The sequence below is a fragment of the Phyllobates terribilis genome, unplaced genomic scaffold (assembly GCF_046119375.1).
Source record: "Phyllobates terribilis strain yellow unplaced genomic scaffold, ASM4611937v1 Scaffold_4__5_contigs__length_816908805, whole genome shotgun sequence".
Taxonomy (NCBI): domain Eukaryota; kingdom Metazoa; phylum Chordata; class Amphibia; order Anura; family Dendrobatidae; genus Phyllobates; species Phyllobates terribilis.
In genome coordinates, this window is record NW_027362764.1 from 130,607,704 (window position 1) to 130,629,670 (window position 21,967).

At 41.7% G+C, this 21,967-nt stretch overlaps 3 long non-coding RNA genes across 3 annotated transcripts; all 3 read left to right on the top strand.

Moving 5' to 3' along the window:
• The first annotated feature begins 5,800 nt into the window (after positions 1 to 5,800).
• Positions 5,801 to 7,419, top strand: LOC141264237 (uncharacterized). The gene is made up of 3 exons (XR_012319848.1): positions 5,801 to 5,885; positions 6,467 to 6,517; positions 7,384 to 7,419. It is a non-coding gene; the product is annotated as an uncharacterized lncRNA (long non-coding RNA).
• Positions 7,420 to 10,830: 3,411 nt separating this feature from the next.
• On the top strand, positions 10,831 to 11,477 carry LOC141264238 (uncharacterized). Its single transcript, XR_012319849.1, has 3 exons — positions 10,831 to 10,872; positions 11,061 to 11,126; positions 11,436 to 11,477. It is a non-coding gene; the product is annotated as an uncharacterized lncRNA (long non-coding RNA).
• Positions 11,478 to 17,861: 6,384 nt separating this feature from the next.
• LOC141264239 (uncharacterized) lies at positions 17,862 to 21,313 on the top strand. Its single transcript, XR_012319850.1, has 3 exons — positions 17,862 to 18,486; positions 19,689 to 19,799; positions 20,610 to 21,313. It is a non-coding gene; the product is annotated as an uncharacterized lncRNA (long non-coding RNA).
• The last annotated feature ends 654 nt before the right edge of the window (positions 21,314 to 21,967 follow it).

A 21,967-nucleotide genomic window follows, 5' to 3' on the forward strand; every position in this document is an offset into this window, starting at 1 on the left:
AAATCATGACAAATATTCTCAAATGTCCTCAACAATTCCAAACAAACCTCACTCTCCTTAGGCCCTACAAACAAGAAATCATCTAAATAATGAGCCATGCCACCCTTAGCACACTGCATGGCAACAACCCATTCTATAAAAGTAGAAAATGCCTCAAAATATGAACATCACAATGCACAAGCCATTGGAAGACATTTATCCACATAAAATGAAGCGTCAAACTGAAAACCTAAAGAGTTAAAACTATCTGGATGAATAGGCAATAATCTGAACGCAGCTTCCACATCAGCCTTAGCCATCAAAGCACCAGGCCCAAACCTCTTTACTATCCCCACTGCTGTATCAAATGAAGTATAACACACTGTCTTTAGATTCTCATCAATACTATCATTAAGGGATGCACCAAGTGATGAATAAGTCTAAAAGCATTACGTTCTTTCTTGGGTACAACCCCAAGCGGTGATAAATGAAAATTGGCAAAAGGTGGAACATCAAATGGTCCCGCCACTCTCCCTGCCGCAATTTCCTTAACAATTTTCGCCTTCACCACTTCAGGATGCAAAGCTACAGACTTTAAATAATTTACCCATTGACAACCAATACCACCAAAAGACGGTATATCAAATCCATTTGTAAACCCGTCAATTAGCAGCCTGGCTATCTTGTGATTTGGGTACTGATTTAACCATACCCGCATACTCTCCACTTTTACTGGCGTCAATGCCCTTGTTAAGGTACTCCCTTGTGGAGGGCTGCCCTGGCAAGCTGGCTTTTTTAAAGCATCTCGCCATCGGGTGCGCCCCTCCACAAAAGGAGCACTCGTGCCTATATCTGCAAGTGTTAGGCCATTTACACTGATTTTCATTAAATGCAAAACATGTCCCTTTTCTCAGCAAATAAGCACTCCGTGTGTCCGAACTCATAACCACCCCTGGGTTTGTGGTTTCTGAAAATTATTAACCTTAGTAGGTGTCATTAAATGTAACCACAGCCCCACATCTTTAACCCCCCATTTTAATGACGGGTACACAGCTATTTTCTACCTGAAATTCTCGTCACAGAAGAACCAGCTTAATCCGCTAAAATTTTTATACGCTTCCAGGACAATGTCTACATGCTGGAATAAGCCTGAACATCTGCCAGGGAACCTTTCCCCCATTATGCTAGCGTATATACAAAACGCCTGCAACCAATTATTAAAAGATCTCGCAATAGGTCTCCTCCTATCTTCCTCATCTTTCCTCTCTATACGTGCTAACACTTCTTTAGACGCCGGTAGTAATGACAATACATCTATAAACTCACCACACCATATTTTCTCTTTAACAGACATAGGCAAATGGTAACCTAACGGCGAAACTACTCACGTTAGTGCCTCTTTATAACATGCCTCCCCCACCCCTTTGACTCCTGACGCTATGGATGTCACTACTGAGTCATGCCCCCCCCACTGGCCTGTCCAGAACCTCATCCAAATGCCTCCATACTTCAGCAGCATCCTGAAGCTGAGAAGACTGGCTCACTGAGGCTGACATGTCAGACTGACAGGGGAGCATACCCTTCAGCGACCCCAATAAACTAGCTAGCTCAGACAAGGTGGTGGGGAGTTGGGGATGAGCAGTGTCGTACTCACCACCCGTTGTGCTGTCCTGGATCCTGCCGCTGTGACCGCCAGCACCTCCAGCCTTCACGCTGCCTGACCCGGGACCATCAACGGCTTTAGGCAGCCGGAGGTCAACCGAGCCCTGGCCAGCCCGCAGACTCTCTGCACCTGCTCCTGGTGCCCTCCGCTTCCTCCTCCTGTCGACCGTCTGGCCCCGGTGCCCTGCGGTGGTGAAAAGGCAATCCTCCTCTTCATGCACGCTCCAGCGCGCTCACCGGCGAGTCCTGATGACGCTCCCTCACGAGGCGTCGCATCATCCGTGACGTCCCCGCTCACTTCCTGGTCCCGGCTTACTTGCGCTCCGACCGCCGGCACAGCAACATCAGCGCTTGCTTCAGTAAGGCACCGCTGGATCACCGCCCGCGCTCCCTCTTCTCCCATCTTCACCCGCAGCTCACCCAGGAGGGCCTCCATATTCTAATATCCTGCAGCTCCCAGGTATGACAGCGCCGGAGAACAGACACACACCCCCCGGCGCTGCACACTTATATCACCCTGCACTCCCCCCGCTAACCAAAGTCCAGACCAATCAAGGGCAGTCACCAGGGCAGAAACTACTATCTGCCCTACTACTGACCCCTGAGTGGCCGGACCTACTCACCAATCACTTAACCCTATCAGCTTGTGGACGTGACCCAAGAAAAATGGCGGGAAAACATCTTCCCTCCATATAACCCCTTCAGTACCAGAGGAATACAGGGCACCAGATAATGCCATGAATTCCCCTCCTGAAGGTCCGGGGAAAATCAATCTATAGGGATTAACCCTGTAATGTCAGGATGTCACTTCCACGTCCTTATAGATTTCTATTCCCCATAAAAAAATGAATATTTAGTTAATGAGCTGAGGTGTCAGTAACCGACCCTCCCCCTTCAATTCTTCACAAATATCAAAACAGGAATGAGATACAATGTCTGCTATAATTTTTTATTTCTCTATCATTTTAGGGTTTTATAGTGACAGAGCGAGTTTATAGAGAGGAGAATGAGGTAAATGCTTACTTATCCTAAATCTGCAATTTCTCTGGTAGACTAGAGCCTCTTGATGGCGGAGAGTCACCTTCCATGTCACCCATAGTCTCCTGCCAATCTACTTCCCACAGGGAAACATTGAAGCTTCAAGTGAGGAAGGAGAATGGCCAGTGACTCTGTATTACCGCCGAGCATTAGCCGAAGGCCAAGTTCAGATGTGGCAGATTTATAGTGTCCACATTTTTGGAAATTCATTCATAGGGAGAAACACCCTAAGCCCCCTTCACATGTCCGTATAATACCAATACTGGAAAAAATGGTATGGGTGTCATCAGTGTTTTGGATCAGTGTCACCCATGTGTCATCAGTGTGTCACCTGTATGCCATCAGTGTACCATCCATGTACCATCCGTTTTTCTCCACTATGGCTTAAGAAAAATAAATTCCAAAGCTTTTCTTATATTTGCAATGTTAAACACGGACAGTTCACCGGTGACACATGGATGCCATCCGTCTGCTGTACGTGTCTTACACGGACCCATAGACTTGTATTGGCCCTTGTCATCTGTGCTGCTGGTAAAACACGGACTTGTGAGCAGCCCCATAGGTTATAATGGGTACGTGTGGATACGTGTCTCCAGTACGTGTGAAAACGGATGCCGCATGTACCGGTAACACATACATGTGAAGGGGGCCTTACACTGCGCCATTTTCTTCCATACAAAAGTTATGCATTTTAGTGACCATTGATGATCTTGTGTTATCGGCTATGGAGCAGATACCTTCATTTCTAATTGTCTTCCTTACTCTTCAATAGGATGAATATAGCAGAGGAGGAAGAGGAGTTTGACGAATATCTATTTGAGCTGTATGTATATCATATAATTGGGATTATTGATTCTCCTAGACTCTCCCTGTAATAATCCATAGCAGAGATGCTCACTATCAGTCTGCATTGGTTATATTAAGGCTCAATAGCATAAATTTCTCTTCCTACCATTATGGTGAATGTGTATCTGTAATATTATTGATTCTTTCTCTTGTCTTTTTCTTTAATAGATGGCTGTGGGGTGTGGAGAAATGGAAGCCAGCATTCGAGTAATTATCTTATTACATCTTCTCTCCACATTCATATAGGAGTAGTATATGTACCAGTAAGGGGAGGACTCCATAGTGATGATACCAATAAGGGGAGAACTCCATAGTGATGATACCAATAAGGGGAGGACTCCATAGTGATGATACCAATAAGGGGAGGACTCCATAGTGATGATATCAATAAGGGGAGGACTCCATAGTGATGATACCAATAAAGTGAGGACTCCATAGTGATGATACCAATAAGGGGAGGACTCCATAGTCATGGTATCATGTCATTACTGCTCTCACTCATGGGCATTTACAATGTTTCCATAGGAAGGATAAAATTGCTTTCAATAATAAAGAATTTAGACCCCATTGAATTCTTCATACTGTTCCTCATCCCTTTTCTTCATAGAATAACAATGAGGTCATGAGCAAATGACAGTAATGTTGCAAATTTATTCGGACTCTTGACCGACCAAATGTTGTCTTGGAGCTCAAGATTAATGTATAGTTACAATGTGTAGTACAGTCTATGTGAACGCAGAGCTATAGAGATTCTGGAGGTTATGTCCATGCTGTAATCTGAGGGACAGGTTATATAGATAATGGCCCCGATTCATCACCACCTTTCTGTCTGCTTTATGTCTAGTTTAGTGTGTTTTGCAGCTTATTTGTTCTTGTCACCCAATTCATTATTCTATTTGCACCTTTTTTAAGTCTATTCTACATGTACTCGCCTTTTTTGTTTTCCTCTTTGTGGCCATAGTTTAGCAATTCGAGATTTTTTCGCCTGATTCAACAATTCGGACTTTCTGAAAAATCATAAAATTTGGCACAATTTCACTCTAGTCTCCCCTTTCCACCTTCTGGTGTATTTTTGAGTACGCCAAAATATGGGATCAAAAGTCACAAAAGCAGTTCAAGAGGAAAAAAGTCCTTTTTGGACTTTGCGACAAATTCATGAATCACGCACATTATTTTGACGAATTTGATGCCAAAACGGCAACTAATACCACAAGACAGAAAAAGAAAGTGACTTAAAAAGCCAGAAATGATGAGCCAATGTGTTAATGATTCTAACCAGAGCTGTATGTTCTTTTATAGGAGTAATTTATTTACGAAAGCTTCCCGCGTCCCTACTCTGGAGACAATTTAGTAAGTTGGTGTAATAAACAGGGTCATATTTGTAAGCGGTTCCCCCATATATTCTATTGCCATAATCAATGCATCTAATAGGGGGAATGATGTAGAAAAGAGTTGGAAATGCATGAGGATTTCACCTACCCTCATTGTCACTGAGCCACCATCAGCAGACACAGGGGCACTCATGTATAAAAACTCTTCTAAGACAAAGTATCAGTGTGGCCCATCACAGCCAATCAGAAGGCAGATTTCAGCATCTCAGTTTCCTTTAAAATGAGAGCAATGATCTGATTGGTTGCTGTGAGTAATAGGAACACTTTTTCTTAGAGAGATTTTCATGGATCATGCCTGGGATTTTTATTAAACCATTTATGTCCTACATACACAGTCCGCCATAAATAGTAGCCTTCATTCTGCTAATGATTGGCAACTGGAGGATAACAGTGACCATATAGAAATTCAGACGTTTTTAGAAAAAATTCTCGTATAAAATGAGTGATATAACAATGGTAGTTTATGAGAGTTGCTAAATAGAGTCTATGTTATATATGAAATAGTGAGGAGGAGGAGGAGGAAGAGGAGGAGGACGTGATGGACATAACATCAGAAGGCAGCAGCAATGAGAACATCAGTTGGTAAGTAGAGAAATAGTTAGATTATAACGTATTCGCCAACACTCCCAGAACATCCCCGAATCTCCTGGAAAAAGTTACTCGAGGATACATCTATAGCAGATGTATACAGTCAGATTACTTTATCCGTAGGCTTCCTAAGCACAAAGTCTTCTGCTTATTATTGGCAACTGGAGGATAACAGTGACCATCGATAGAAATTCAGACGTTTTTAGAAAAATGTCTCTTATAAAATGAGTGATTATAACAATGGTAATTTATGAGAATTACTAAATTGCGTCTATTTTTTATATCCAATAGTGAGGAGGAGGAGGAAGAGGAGGAGGATGAAGGAGAACAGGAGGATAAGATGGATGAAACATCAAAAGGCAGCAATAAGAACATCAGTTGGTAAGTAGAGAGACAGTGAGATTATAAAGTACTTGCCAACACTCCCAGAACATCCCCGAATCTCCTGAAAAAAGTTACTCGAGGATATATCTATAGCAGATGTATACAGTCAGATAATTTTATCCATGGGCTTCATAAGCATCAATTTTTCTGCTAATGGTTGGCAACTGGAGGATAACAGTGACCATGGATAGAAATTCAGATGTTTTTAGAAAAATGGCTCTTATAAAATGAGTCAATATAACAATGACAGTTTATGACAATTGCTAAATTGCGTCTATGTTATATATCCAATAGTGAGGAGGAGGAAGAGGAGGAGGAGATAGAGGAGGAGGAAGAGGAAGGAGGACAGGAGGATAAGATGGAGGAAAGATCAAAAGGCAGCAATAAGAACATCAGAATGTAAATAGAGAGATAGTGAGATTATAACGTACTCACCAACACTCCCAGAACATCCCCGAGTCTCCTGGAAAAAGTTACTCAAGGATACATCTATAGCAGATGTATACAGTCAGATAACTTTATCCATAGGCTTCCTAAGCATCAATACTTCTAACCAGAGCTGTATTTTTTTATTTCAGGCTCTTTGGACACCATATAAAAAGAGCATGGCCCAGTGTAGAGTCACTGCCGTAAGTAATTGGGGTAATCATGGTGCACGACTTTCAATGTGTGAAGTCCTCAGTTATTTTTCACTATGAGACATAGAAGCAATCCGAGGTGTAAACTGAACATCTTAGGTCCCAATACAAAATATGTAACAGGGACCCCTGACTACCATAAACCATTCATAATTAAAATTAGATGTGGGTTTTTTGGACCCCTAAATGCACCAGGTCCCAATGCAACTGCTGCCTCAGCCCCCTATAAATATATATGTGTGTGTATATATGTGTGTGTATGTGTGTGTGTGTACACAGCTCTGGCAAAAATTAAGAGACCACAGCAAAATTTTCAGTTTCTCTGATTTTTCTCTTTATAGGTATATTTTTGAGTAAAATGTACACTGTTGTTTTAGTCTCTAAACTACTGACAACATGTCTCCGAAATTCAAGGCTAAAAATTTTGTATTTATTTGCAGCAAATGATAAAGCGTCAAAATACTAAAAAAGAAACACTGCTTTCAGACCTGAAGTTACTCATGTTTTAACTCAAGAACAGTTCAGAAATCAATATTTAGTGGACTAACCATGATTTTTAATCACAGCTTTCATGCGTCTTGGCATGCTTTCCAATAGAAAACTGTTCAGTGATCTCTTAATTTCTACCAGCGCTGTATGTATGTGTATATGTATATATATATATCAGATGCCGTAAAACTTCACTTTTATTCCATCCACATACTGCAGAGGCTGGTGCCGGCTGTTTTTCCTAATAACTCCCTATATGCCCTTGAATGCTTCTATTTGTCATTACATTTATTAGCGAGAATCAAAATAGATGATATTTTCTGTTACTGAAGTATCACGTTTTCTAACAAAAGCTACATTTTTTATAGGACAATGAGACAAAAAAAATCAGTCCGGGTGAACAAGTAAGTTATCATGGCAATCATGGCTGCATTTGCACTAATGAAAACCATAGACCAGGACTGGGGAAGACCTAGAAAAAATCTTATATTGCAGAACGCCTATACCTATTTTTATCTTTTTTTTAACTCCTATACCGTATTTTTCGGATTATAAGAAAAACTTTTTCCCTCCAAATTTGGGAGGAAAAAGGGGGTGCGTCTTATAATGCAAAGGTGCGGTGTTTTACCTGGGGGGCGTCGGCGGTGGATTGGGGTCACAGATACAGGAGGATGGCAGCGGCCGCGGCAGGAGTCGGGCGATGCTGTGGGCCCCATCCTCTCAGAAGGGTCGCTGATTCAGGATGACTTGGGCGGTGGTGGCAGCAAGAGTGTGACGATGCTGTGGGCCCTGTCCTCTCAAGAGAATTCGGCGGTGAGTGGAGGTTCCCTCTCCCGTACATAGCCCTGCAGTGGGCTTCAGGAAAATGGCCGCCGGGGCATGCACAGATTGATATCTTGGGAGCAGAGATCTCGTCTCTCGAGATTTTGACCTGCGCATGCTTCAGCATTCATTTTCCCTCACCGCCGACTTCTTCTGAGGATGGTGCCCGCAGCATTGCCCCACTCACGCCACCACTGCCCAAGTCATCCTGAATCAGCGACCCTTCTGAGAGGACAAGGCCTGCAGCATCGCCCGATTCCTGCCGAAGTCGCTGCCAACCTCTTGAAGCAGTGACCGTGGCTCCTGTCACCCTCGCTCCACCACCGCTGCCCCCCAGGTAAAACGGATTATAAGACTCACCATTTTATTTTAAAAAAACATTTTTTCCTATTTTCCACCCCAAAATTTGAGGTGCGTCTTATAATCCGCAAAATACAGTATATATTTTATGTTTATGCAAGAATTTAACTTTAAAAATATTTCTAACACTTTTTCTATTCAGAAAAGTGGCAGGAATTACTGAGTGTCAGGGTTAATCCTTTGCTTATTTAATGCCTTTCTGTGTTGTAATACATTGGGACCCATTACGCATTAATTGCCCCCCTGCTCCTCTCCTCTCGCACTTCTGTTATGGAAGGGTACTATAGGGGTCAATATCTGTCAGTTGGTCAGATAGTAGGTAGTGAAAAAGCCATAAAAGTGAGAATAAAAGGAAAATGGCCACTAACTTCAGTGTCTCCTAAGTGCCCATTTTCCCCTTTACCAGGACTGTAGTTGGTTTTCATGCTGATCTAGGCACAGTAAGTGATAACGCCCCCTACTGATCAGTCAGAGTAAGCGTATGTGCACAAAGTGACTTTTTCAGGCAGATCTGCTCTGTAATCCACCAGAAAAAGCTCTAAATAAATGCTAAAGAGAATGAGCTCATACACTGCGATGTAAAGACGCCTCGCTGTCCACATGTTCAGTCTTTTATTAATGTGTATGCAGGTTAATTGGCATTTGGGGGTGAAAGACTCACTTTAAATATCATTGTTCTCAGCAGCACATTGTCCTGTGTGCATGTGCTGCAGAGACCAATGCTTTTCTATGTGCCCAGGATGATCCCCCTCAGAAAGATGCTGGTTTTCTAAAAGAATCTAGAGGAGAGAGGGAGATTATTTAGAAAAATAATCTTCTCTGCGGTGGGTTCACACCACTTGATTGAGGTGTGTTTCTTGCCATATTTTTCCAAAATAGCAAAAACCATTGCAAAAAAATGCACCATGATTGCAGTGTGTGTACACGCTCTAACCCCCTCTTATAATGGGTTCTGTTATTTAGTGATGAAGAGACAGGAGAAGAGATCACCATGATCGAGGAATTCACAATAGATGAAAGTGACGAAAACATCAGTCCGTAAGTAAAGAGATAATGAGACACACATATTATGGGTTGTATATGATTGTATATGTGTAATTGTGACTGATAACTGACTGTTACAGCCGGGTACAGACTGAAGAGGGCTCAGGCTGAGGTTTATAGTAGATTTCACATGGCAGACATGGAGGCCTCCAGAAGGTTCCTGGCTGCCATAATAACCCATTAGCACCCCACAATTGTGTCTCACAGAGGAGGGGGGTGTCAATGGCTGTCAGAAGTGACCCCACCCTAAAACTCACTTATAAAATGATCAACTACAACAATGGTCATTTATTAGAGAGTTAATGCATATAATCTGTTACTGTATGTGTAACAAGGTGGAGACTGGGGGGATATAAAACATGGCTGTACATATTGTAAGGGTCCAATTTGTTGGGTCCTAACAAACGTGCAGTTTATTAAATGTCCATAAACCATGCGGCTAACAAATGAAATCAGCCTCTTCTGGGTCCAAAAGGTATAACAGCACCAAAATGGAAAATAAACAGTCTACATATAACACGGGATCACACGATTATACGTCAGAGATTCACTCGGCCTCCAGCAGACACTGAGCCACACAAGCAAGGTCTCGTCACCTTGCACACACCACCCTAATCATACAGATGGACTTCTGTACCACACCCCAGGATGGGGATATGTGGACTCCCATCTCTCTGATTGCTCGTAAACCCGGCCCTAGACACGCACTATTCACTCTCTCATCACTATATGTGCTGGAGCCTGCTTTTCCGGACTTACATCACTGAGGTTACCAACCTTGATGATACATATCTCCCTTTGTGGACCTGTCCTGCGGCCATCTTACAATATACATGGCTGTAGTTCTTCCTCTGTAACGGGGTCAATGAATGTCAGTTGTGGATAAATGAGATAATGAACATAAAGTCACAAAAGGAGCAATAAATGGAATATAGTCACAGAAATCAGCGACTCTTATTTGCCCGTTTGCCCCTTTGGTGCAAATATTCTGGGAATATTATTGTTTCAGTGCAGTTTATGTACTTCTGATGTTCTCCAAGTCCCTATATTTCCTTCGTTGTGAGAGTCACCACACCCTTAGCATTCCCTCATATACCACTATCTGCCATCCCCACAACCCTAACTTCTCCTAGTATTGGGGCTCCTCCTTTCCTAGGCAGATTCCCCCAACACATTTTTCCCTTTTTTTTGGCTGCGATTAATGATCAAGGTTGTCCAGTAACTTTGTCCAAGTGCTTAATCTTGACCCATTGTGTACTTGAGTTTGACTCCCTGGATACAACATGGCTGCATATACTGTACATAATGATAACTGATGGTGGAAGAGTCCAGAAACATCAGACCAGTAAGGTCAGAAACCCTCCAGTCGTTTGTTCTGAAGTTTTCACATGCGGATATAAAGGTTCTTACATAGATAGAAGTGAAGTTCATGGAGTCCATTGTTGGTCATCTGTTTTTTATCTACTAACTCTCTATAACTGCCCCTGATCGCTACTATTTCAGTCATTGCATATATTTAGGAGACACACTATACAGAGGATATTTTCTAAGTATTTCTGTTTCTAATGAAAATGTCATTTTTATAATAGATATGAAATAAAGACAGCGTGGGCCGACACAGAGCCAATCCCGTAAGTAATAAGAGCAATCATGGCTGCATTTACTCCAATGGATCCTTGGGCTTGTGAAGGATGACACCATATTGTGACATAAGCGCAGGACATTACACAGGACAATATCTCTGTATATATCCTATAGGCTGATCAGAATGATAATGTGAACTGTCTGAGTCTCAATTTGTTTGTTTGGATTTTTTAAGACACAAACGTAAATGGTGGATGCCCAAATGGTTTACAAGAAAGAACAGGACCATAGTCAAAAACATGTAGGTATTTTAACCCTTCCCACAATTGGACGTGCCCTTATGTCCTAATTGCCGTCTTCTAGATGTAAAATTATACATTGATTCATCCTGGTAGTTACACCGGCAGAAGATCAGTCCTCTTACAAGTGAATGTGATATTTATACAATGAGCTAATAATTAGCAATGACATCTATCTATATCATGTGGGGAAGTATATGGGACAGGTCATATATTATGTTTATTGTCTGTGTTCCTATGGGACTCTAGGATTTGTTCTTGATTATTATTTTACATGATACTATTGGTAATAATTTCTTCTATTTCTTCAGCAGCAAAAGTGATAAAAAACAAAAAGTCATCCCCCCACCAAAGTAAGTAAAAGCTTCCCCCAATGTTGTATGTGACACGTTGTTACACTTAGGGCTCGCTCACACTGACGTATAATACGGAGGAGCGCAATGCGAGGAACCATCACATTACTCTCTGACCAATGTTATTCAATGAGTCAGTGCTGATCTGGGAGTTTTTCCTCAGTTCTAATCGGACTGAGGAAAACATCGCTGCATGCTGCGTATGGTCTCATATATCGGACAAGACTCGCTAATAAAAGTCAATGGGTGCGAGAAAAAAAAATTGGATGGCACACGGACCACGCATATGCCGTCTGATTTTTACGCAAACATCTCAAAGGAACCACGAAATGTAATCAGCCAAGTACAATAAATTCACAGCCAGGACCCTCAGAAGAGAAAGATGTCCTGTAGATATATAATGTCACAAGCCCCCTACATACAATAAACTTGCACCCTTTAGTGTCTTTCATGTTATGTTATTTTATTTAGTGAGAAAGAGACAGGAGAAGAGACCACCGCGATTGAGATAATCGACATAGAGGGCATTGAAGAAAACATCAGACCGTAAGTAAAGAGATAATGAGACACACATATTATGGGTTGTATATGATTGTATATGTGTAATTGTGACTGATAACTGACTGTTACAGCCGGGTACAGACTGAAGAGGGCTCAGGCTGAGGTTTATAGTAGATTTCACATGGCAGACATGGAGTACTCCAGAAGGTTCCTGGCTGCCATAATAACCAATTGGCACCCCACAATTGTGTCTCACAGAGGAGGGGGTGTCAATGGCTGTCAGAAGTGACCCCACTCTAATGCTCACTCACTTATAACAGGATTTATTACAAAAATGGTCATTTATTAGCATTGCTGCATATAATCTGTTACTGTATGTGTAACAAGGTGGAGACTGGGGGGATATAAAACATGGCTGTACATATTGTAAGGGATCAGCTCTCAGGTAGACGCTGGTGCACAAAGGGGTCCAATTTGTTGGTTCAAAACAAATGTACAGTTTATTAAAGAGATTGTCCTTATGATAAGTCATCAATGTCTGATCGGCCGGGATCCGACACCCGGCACCCCTCCCGATCAATCGCAATAGGTGACGGCGGCAGCCGTCGGCTGGAGGTACTTACTTGCGGAGCTGTCCATCCACTTGTAGTGGTCGGGGCTTGGTACTGAACATCCACCTTCTATTCAAATCAATAGGAGTCGCATGTGCAGTATCCTGTAGCAGCCACTACAAGTAGACAGCCAGCTCCCCAAGTGAGAACTTCAGGCCGTTGGCTGCTGCCACCGACACTGATAACAGCTGATCGGCGGGGGTGCCGGGTGTCGGACCCCGGCCAATCAGATGTTGATGACCTATCCTGAGGATAGATCATCAATGTAAAAGTAGTGGACAACCTCTTTAAATGTCCATAAACCATCCATCTTAACAAACAAAACAGCCTCATCTGGGTACAAAATGCACCATTGTTTCATTTATGAGATTCATGGCTGCATATACTGTACATAATGATAACTGATGGTGGAAGAGTCCAGAAACATAAGACCAGTGAGGTCAGAAACCCTCCAGTCGTTTGTTCTGAAGTTTTCACATGCGGATGTAAAGGTTCTTACATAGATAGAAGTGAAGTTCATGGAGTCCATTGTTGGTCATCTGTTTTTTATCTACTAACTCTCTATAACTGCCCCTGATCGCTACTATTTCAGTCATTGCATTTATTTAGGAGACACACTATACAGAGGATATTTTCTAAGTATCTCTGTTTCTAATGAAAACGTCATTTTTATTATAGATATGAAATAAAGACAGCGTGGGCCGACACAGAGCCAATCCCGTAAGTAATAAAAGCAATCATGGCTGCATTTACTCCAATGGATCCTTGGACTTGTGAAGGATGACGCCATATTGTGACATAAGCACAGGACAATATCTCTGTATATATCCTATAGGCTGATCAGAATGATAATGTGAACTGTCTGAGTCTCAATTTGTTTCTTTGGATTTTTTAAGACACAAATGTAAATGGTGGATGCCCAACTTCTTTGGAAGAACGAGCAGGACCAATGTCAAAAACATGTAGCTTTTTAACCCTTCCCACAAATGGACGTTCCCTTATGTCCTAAATGCTGTCTTCTAAATTGCAAAATTATACAATGCTTCGTCCTGGTAGTAACACAGGCAGAAGATCAGTCCCCTTACATGAGAATGTGAATGTGATTTATACATTGAGCTAATAATTAGCAATGACATCTATCTATATCATGTGGTGAAGTATATGGGACAGGTCATACATTATGTTTATTGTCTGTGTTCCTATGGGACTAGGATTTGTTCCTGATTATTATTTTACATGGTATTTATTTGTGATAATTTATATTTCTCCAGCAGCAAAAGTGATAAAAAAGAAAAAAAAGTGAGCCGTCCACCAAAGTAAGCAAAAGCTTCCTCCATTACTCTATGTGACATGTTGTTGCACTAAGGCTTATAATATCAGGGGTAGATATACTTTGTGTCTTCCCTTTATATCTTTATACTATTTTATATATTTTTAACAGAAGAAACCAATATATTTAAGCGTCTATCTATATGTCCCATAGTGAGAGAAAATCATTTAGCTTTTCAGTTCCCGTTTTTCAAATTCACTGACCTTTCCGTCCTTTCTTCTCCATTCTTAACACTAGGCTCCTCAGAGCGTTTGTCTGCTGCTTCGGCAGCAGCATGGCAGATTAAAGAAAACGTAAGTATCATTTTTTTGTATTATAAGATTTTAACATTTACAAACTTTAATCAGTATCATGTTAAGTGATGGTTGATTATCATATAAACAGTCGGGTGGTGACAAATGAGTTTAATTCTTATGAAAAAATACAGAATTATACGCTGATGAGGGCAGGTAGGTGTGTGTATAGAAGGGGAGGTAGGAGGAAGCATAATTATTTAACAATCAAAGCTAGATTCTTTTTACAGAAGCAAGGCACTGCCATGGGCACGGCCTGTACACCATCGTATGCAAATCTCTTTCTCACGCCTATGGGAGAGGGAGATTTTTCACAGTGGCCCCAGCCTGCTTCCCATGTGTAGTGATGGAACAGGTACATTGATGACCTGCTTATAATTTGGCATGGCGCCAAAATCGAACTTAAAGATTTTATGGTTCTGTTGAACCACAGTGACTCCAATTTCAGGCTCATGTACAGGTTTCATAAACAACAAATTGATTTTTTGGCTATCCAACTCAAAACATCAGGGGATGACCTAATACAGACGGATATTTTCAGAAAGGAGGCATCAGATAATTCATTATTGCATGCATCTTCAGGTCATATTAGATCAACTATACGGGCCACTCCCACTGGTCTGTTCCTGGAGATAAGGAGGCTGTTCCTCTGAGGAAAGTTTTGAGACAAGCAGATGATCTGAAAGTTCTTTTGCTGTAATGTCGAGCCAAAAATCTATCAAATATGACTATCGCCATGCTAAATCTATATCCCACTTGAATTTATTGATTTCGACCTCGAAAAAAAAAAACTACAGAGTGATCCAATATTGAGATTTATTTCCACCTATAATTCTCAATGGGAGGACATCTGTGACATTTTGAAAAAAACATTGGTCTATCCTAAAATCTGACCCACCATTGGCTGTGACACTTTCTGAAGTTCTCTTCTACAGCTGGACCACGTATGACTGTCTGTCAAACCTGACACACCCGTGACAATTATATTGTATGGAGGACCATGAGAGGTGCATTATATTGTATGGAGGACCATGGGGAGTGCATTATATTATATGGAGGACCATGGCGAGTGCATATTATATTATATGAAGGATGATGGCGAGTGCATTATATTATATGGAGGACCATGGGGGGTGCATTATATTATATGGAGGACCATGGGGGTGCATTATATTATATTGAGGATCATGGTTTGTGCATTACATTATATGGAGGATCATGGCGAGTGCATTATATTGTATGGAGGACCATGGGGAGTACGTTATATTGTATGGAGGCCAATGGGGGTGCATTATATTATATGGAGGATCATTACGAGTGCATTATATTATATGGAGGACCATGGGGGGTGCATGTGGACTAAATTTGTTTAAGTGAATGGGTCTTTAAAAAAAGAAAAACAAGAAATGGACATCATACAGATGTCAGTAATTTTACTGATGCTTGGGAAACCTCCATCAGTTATTTGTTTTCCCATGTGAGATGAACTGATGCTATACTAATCGTAAAAACGGACACACAGGCCAAAAAATGAAAACCTTTTTTTTTTCTTCCCGCTTGATAAAAAAAACTCATGTAGAATCGGCCTTAGGCTTGTTCTGCTCAGGAAATATGTGATTGATTCTAAACTACATCTAGAGGTCATTCGGCCCTTGCTGTATTAGAAATGATCTTGATAGTCACTGATGTCCTGGTGGGCTAGTGATTAGGCGGAAGAGTCTTATCTGAGCGTGCAGAGCAGCAGGTAATCACAGCACATGGGGCTATGGCCTCCACTGGGATTGGATTGCTCTAATCAGTGGTGAGGATGGTCCAGGGCTGGAAAGCCGAATCACTGGGAGTTTACAGGGGACAGGTTTGTGCAGATGATGCCTTTTTAATATGCAGTTTTCCAAGGCGAAGCCGCTTCAGGGATAAGCCGGCTGCTTTGTTGGCAGTTTTGCCGTAGTTTTTGCAACGATTTTGCCACCAGTGTCTTTGCTTTATATATATTTAAAGCCTCAACCCAAAGTCATGTGGGCTGGTAGTCCGCCCCGTATATCCATGTTACATGCTATAGTCATATGATGTCGTCCATCTAAAAATAAAATATACATTGGAATAATGTAGAAAGTAAAATCCGATCATTTGCAGTAAAACTTGTGCGATTGAAGCCTCTGATCTGTCTTCCCCCGTATTAATTTCTATTATGTTCCTGGGTCTGACTTATTTTAAAGCTGGGCTTTAGGTTCCTGTTACTCATCTTATTAACCTTACTTTACAGGTTATGCAGATGCTGAAGGCTGGAAAAGCCAATGAAGTGTCCTATAACGCTTTAGCTACACACATTATTGCGGAAGATGGCGACAATCCGGAGGTTGGGGAGGCTCGGGAGGTCTTTGATCTTCCTATTGTAAAAGTAGGTGATGTCGGCATTTGTTTCCAATGCTTTACGTCCTCTGATTTCACACTTAGAAATGTATACATAGTTGCTTCCTTTAAATTTTATATATATAACTAGTAGTATACTTTACCCTTTAAAGGGGTTGCCCAGTCTAAAATGAAAAGTCTGGAGTCACTGCAGTGTATGGAGCGAGGTCTTGCCCACTAGACGGATTGTGCCCGGGAGCATGCATATCCTATACTTGTCCATTGTTCCTGGGGCAGACAACAACGAGGCCTCACAGTACACAGTGCGTGCGCCGGGAGGATTCACAAGTCTGCAGTCACACAGGGTAACTGCAGACTCTTCATTTTAGACCAGACAACCCCTTTAAGGGAATGTCCAGACCCTCTTATGCCTCGGTAGGCGAGCTGCTCTGATGATGTCCTGTCTGCACATATCGGCCAGCAGGTACAGTATCATGCACATGTCCTATTGTAATGGCGTCATTGGCCTCTTGAAGCAGAAGTCAGCAACACTTTTAAAGAGATTGTCCAGGATTTTACCAAATGTTCCCTACCGTAGAGAACAACAAAAAAATAAAAAAAATAAAAAAAACTATTACTTGCCCTATTTAAAGGATAACCAGTCAGATGCAAAAATTTGGGGTATTGAGTTACGGCTAAATGTATACTAGTCTTACTGATACCCGACGCTCTGCTTCTGAAGGCTTGTGGATTCCTGATGATCACTGGTTCTTGCTCCAGTGATGACAACACTAACTCAGACATGTGACTGCTGCAGCCAATCACTGGTAGCAGATTTTTTTATTTCAGATTTCATATATTTATGAAAATATAGAATATTTTCCCCATTGAGTAATTATTCTGGAACATCTTACCTTGAAACCATGCATTGTGCTGTTCCTCAGTTCCTCCTCCTGAATATTGATATATAAATTGACAAGTGGGTGGTACTGGTCTCCCTCTGTAAAAGGGACTTTTCCATACATTCTGGTACTGTCCGCAGAGATGGGACAGTGTAGGGTCCTGTCCTTTTCACAAAGGGGGATGGTAACACTCATTTTATGAATATTCAGGAGGAATAAGGTGAAGTGCACACTGCGTTCACACACTTTACTAGAAGTACACATGAAAGGGGTATTCTCATCACAAACAGTTAAAAATACAAGCAACTTTAAAATTTACTTATTAAAAATGTTCTCTTTCAAGAACAGAAGGATTTTTCATTATATTGTGTACTTTTCATTGCCTAGGTAACCAGGCACCACTGCAACCTGTCATGAAACACAGTGCTTACAAACTCTTTTCAAGAGCGCTGGAAAGCTTTGCTAGATCTGAAAAGACTGCGCCCCTCCAGTCCACTAATACTGCAAAGGCAAAGCTGCCTCCTCTTGGAGTGCACACAGTCCAGACCAATGGTGCGAATATGCTGCTGATCCGAGCTGTGACAAGCAGGAGCGCATCACCCCTGGCAAGCAGGAGCCAGAGAAGTGGTGAGATGAGATCTCTTACCATGAGATGTCATTTTAGACATATAGAGCTGTGTTATGATTTAAGATTGTCTATTACACTCATCATTTTTGTTTGAAAAGCAAGAGAGAAATCTGAACTGGCCCCCGGCAGAGATACCGCTGATGAGTACTGCAAAGAGAAGGCTGCCTCAGGGCAAGGACTCGAGGCTGATTAACTTGTGTGAAAATGTTCCGCCTGTGCCAGAGAGCATTTTGCCTCCTGATGCCCGAAGTGGTTTGCTCCCATCGGTCCATGGGACATCGAATTCAGAAAGACCGGATATTATGGCTTTTCATAGTCCAGCAACAAGGACACTTAGAAACATCACAAATAGCGCTGATATCCAGCAGATAAATATGCCATCAAATGTAGCACATGTAAGTGTCAATGGTATGCTTGTGTATAGTACGTGACGTTGGTTAAACAAACCCTTTTTAAAAGGCAACAGGCTTATGATTACCCCTCTGTGGGCAGCATGAAGTAACTGTAGAGACTCCGCTATCAGGGCTGGGTCACTTACTTTATTTTTTCTTGGTAGAAGATATATATGAGCGTACAGGGATGGTCAGTAAAAGTATAGAGTTCAAATTAACTGTACACCACTAGCATAAAACATTGGGGGAAAAAGAGGGAGAGGAGAAGAGATGTGAACTAAATGAAATGTTAAAAATTACCTTTTGTTCTATTAGATTAAAATATGATGACCTATCTATGAAAGCGAGAGACTTAAATTAGACTTTAGAAAAAGTCAGTAATCTGGCGAAACGCGCGTCAGGCATTTATTTTTTCTTGCAGTGCTTCTCATTTATTAGCTGCAGTGGAAGCCAAGTACAGAGTCCTCCTATTTTGAGTAATGCCTGTGCCCTGCCTTCCTGCAGCTGATTGATAACCTTCTGCACCCATTGTACTCAGAGGTAAAGCTGTCAATCAATGGCAGGGGAACCAGGAGCTCCTGTATACCAAAGACTCAACCGATCAGCGCCCACCACAGCTAATAAACAGAGAGTTCATGAGAAGTACTGCAAGAAAGAAAGCAAACGACCTGGCAGTGGAGGCAGACTCTCCATCACTGCCAGTAGAAATAGCAAAAAAGGGTTTTCTCTGCTCATGCCAATCCTTAGACTAGAGAGATCCTGTCCTGACCAGACATGAACATTATTATCTGCTGATATAGTGGTAATCTGCATCGGGAACAGGAAGATGAATTTGTATCCTCCCTGCGGCCACACGCTTCCAGACATTGAGGTTGTGCAGGAGCATTTACAGTCACCACTCACTAAACTGTGAGCGCAGCTGTAATAACTCCCCGGCACTTACACGGACAGCCTGGTCTGAACACATGCTACTGAGCTAATATTACCACTGGTAATATAATTTATACCAGTGGTGCGAATATGCCGCTGATCCGAGCTGTGACAAGCAGGAGCACATTACCCCTGGAAAGCAGGAGGCAGAGAAGTGGTGCCCTCCTGCTTCAGGAGATGAGAGCTCTTACCATGAGATGTCATTTTATAAATATAGAGCTGTGTTATGATTTAAGATTGTCTATTACTCTCATCATTTTTGTTTTTCTTGTTAGGTTTTGCTTGATGATAGAAATGCCCTTTGGGCACTGATAACATTTTATGGTGGGGACTGTCAGCTGAGTCTTAATAAAAGTGCACTCACCTAATCGTTCCTGCGCCAAAGGGTAAGAGCCATTTGGAGATGGTCTCATTCTTTCCCATATGTTACAGGAAAAATATATATCTTTGTACCGGATTAGCCAGCAGATAGAAAAATATTACGATTTGAGAGTCCTCAGTGGTTGATACCATCTTTTTAGTTAGCCATTAAAAGGTAACAAATTGCAAGCTTTCGAGACTACTCAGGTCTCTTCATCAAGCATAGTATAACATGTGACGTGAAGGAGAACTATCATTATGGGAGAAGGATAAACAATTGTGGCCATAAATATTGGAACAGTTCATAAATAGGGAGTGTGAAAGTTTTATTGTTGTGTGATTGAGGTCTAGTCCATGATTGTGATGTCCCCACATTATCTGAGGAGCACATTCCTTAGTTGATATATAAAGACATTACTCTATATTCTATATCAACTAAGGAATGTGCTCCTCAGACCATGTGGGGGCATCAAAATCATGGACCAGACCTTAATCACAGAACAATAAAACTTTCACAGTCCTTATCTATGAACTGTTCTAATATTTACAGCCACAACTGTTTATCCCTCTTCCATAATGATAGTTCTGCTTCACGTCACTGGTCTCTTCTATTGCATTATTCCTGTTTCCTATTGTGCATAAATATGTGACTCTTCAGATTTTGTGTCACTCTATGCCTGATGAAGACACCCGAGTAGTCTCGAAAGCTTGCAATTTACCATCTTTTCAGTTAGCCATTAAAAGGTATCAACCACTGAGGACTCTCAAATGTTAATATTTTCCTATATGTTATCATTTTATTTTTTTACATTACTTCGCCTTTCTTGTATCCTCAGACCAAATTTGAATTTTCCTATCAATGCGAGAACATAAAAATAGTCGCACCAGACTGGGTGGTAGACTCGATATCTGAGATGATCAGAAAATAGGAAGCACCTTACCACCCACGTCTCACATACTATGAGGAGGAGGAAGAAGAGGATGATGAAGAGAAATAAAATGAAAGGGACTCCCAAAATGCAAGTGCCGATGAGGACAGATACTCCTCCAAATCTAGTCCATCATCATGACGGGAGGGATCTCCTCTGCCTGATCAGGAATGTTCTCCCAAGCGTAGCACTGCAGAGAAAATTAAAGAGGAGCTGATGTTTGATGACTCCGACGACTCTTCACCAGAAAAGCAAGAGAGAAATCTGAACTGGACCCCAGCAGAGATACTGTAAATGAGTGCTGCAAAGAGAAGACTGCCTCAGGGAAAGGACTTGTGTGCAAATGTTCCGCCTGTGCCAGGGAGTATTTGGCTCCTGATGTCCAAAGTGGTTTGCTTTCATCGGTCCCTGGGAAAAGTTCAGAAAGGCTGGATATTATGGGTTTTCGTGTGGTCCAGCAAGAAGAACACTTAGAAACATCACAAATAGCTCTGATATCCAGCAGATAAATAAGCCATCAAATGTGGCACATGTAAGTGTCAATGGTATGCTTGTGTATAGTACGTCACTTTTTAAAAGGCATCAGGCTTAGGATTACCCCTCTGTGGGCAGCATGAAGTAACTGTAGAGACCCTGATAATCAGGGCTGGGTCACTTACTTTATTTTTTCTTGGTAGAAGATATATATGAGCATACAGGAATTGTCACTAAGTATAGCGTTCACATTAACTGTACACCACTAGCATAAATCATTGGCAAAAAAAAGGGGGGAGAGGATAAGAGATGTGAACTAAATTAAATGTTAAAAATTAACTTTTGTTCTATTAGATTAAAATATGATTACCTATCTATGAAAGTGAGACACTTAAATTAGACCTTAGAAGAAGCCAGTAATGTGGCGAAACGCGCGTCGTGCATTTGTTTTTTCTTGTAATTCTTCTCATTTATTAGCTGCACTGGAAGCCAAGTGCTCCATCCTCCTATTTTGAGTAATGCCTGTGCCCTGCCTTCCCGCAGCTGATTGATAACCTTCTGCGCCCATTGTGCTCAGAGGTAAAGCTGTCAGTCAGTGGAAGGGGAACCAGGAGCTCCTGTATACCAAAGACTCAAACGATCAGTTCCCACAACAGCTAATAAACATGAGAAGTACTGCAAGAAAGAAAGCAAATGTCGTGGCAGTGGAGACAGACTCTCCATCACTGACAGTAAATAGCAGAAAAGCGTTTCCTCTGCTCATGCCAATCCTTATAGAGAGATCCTGTCCT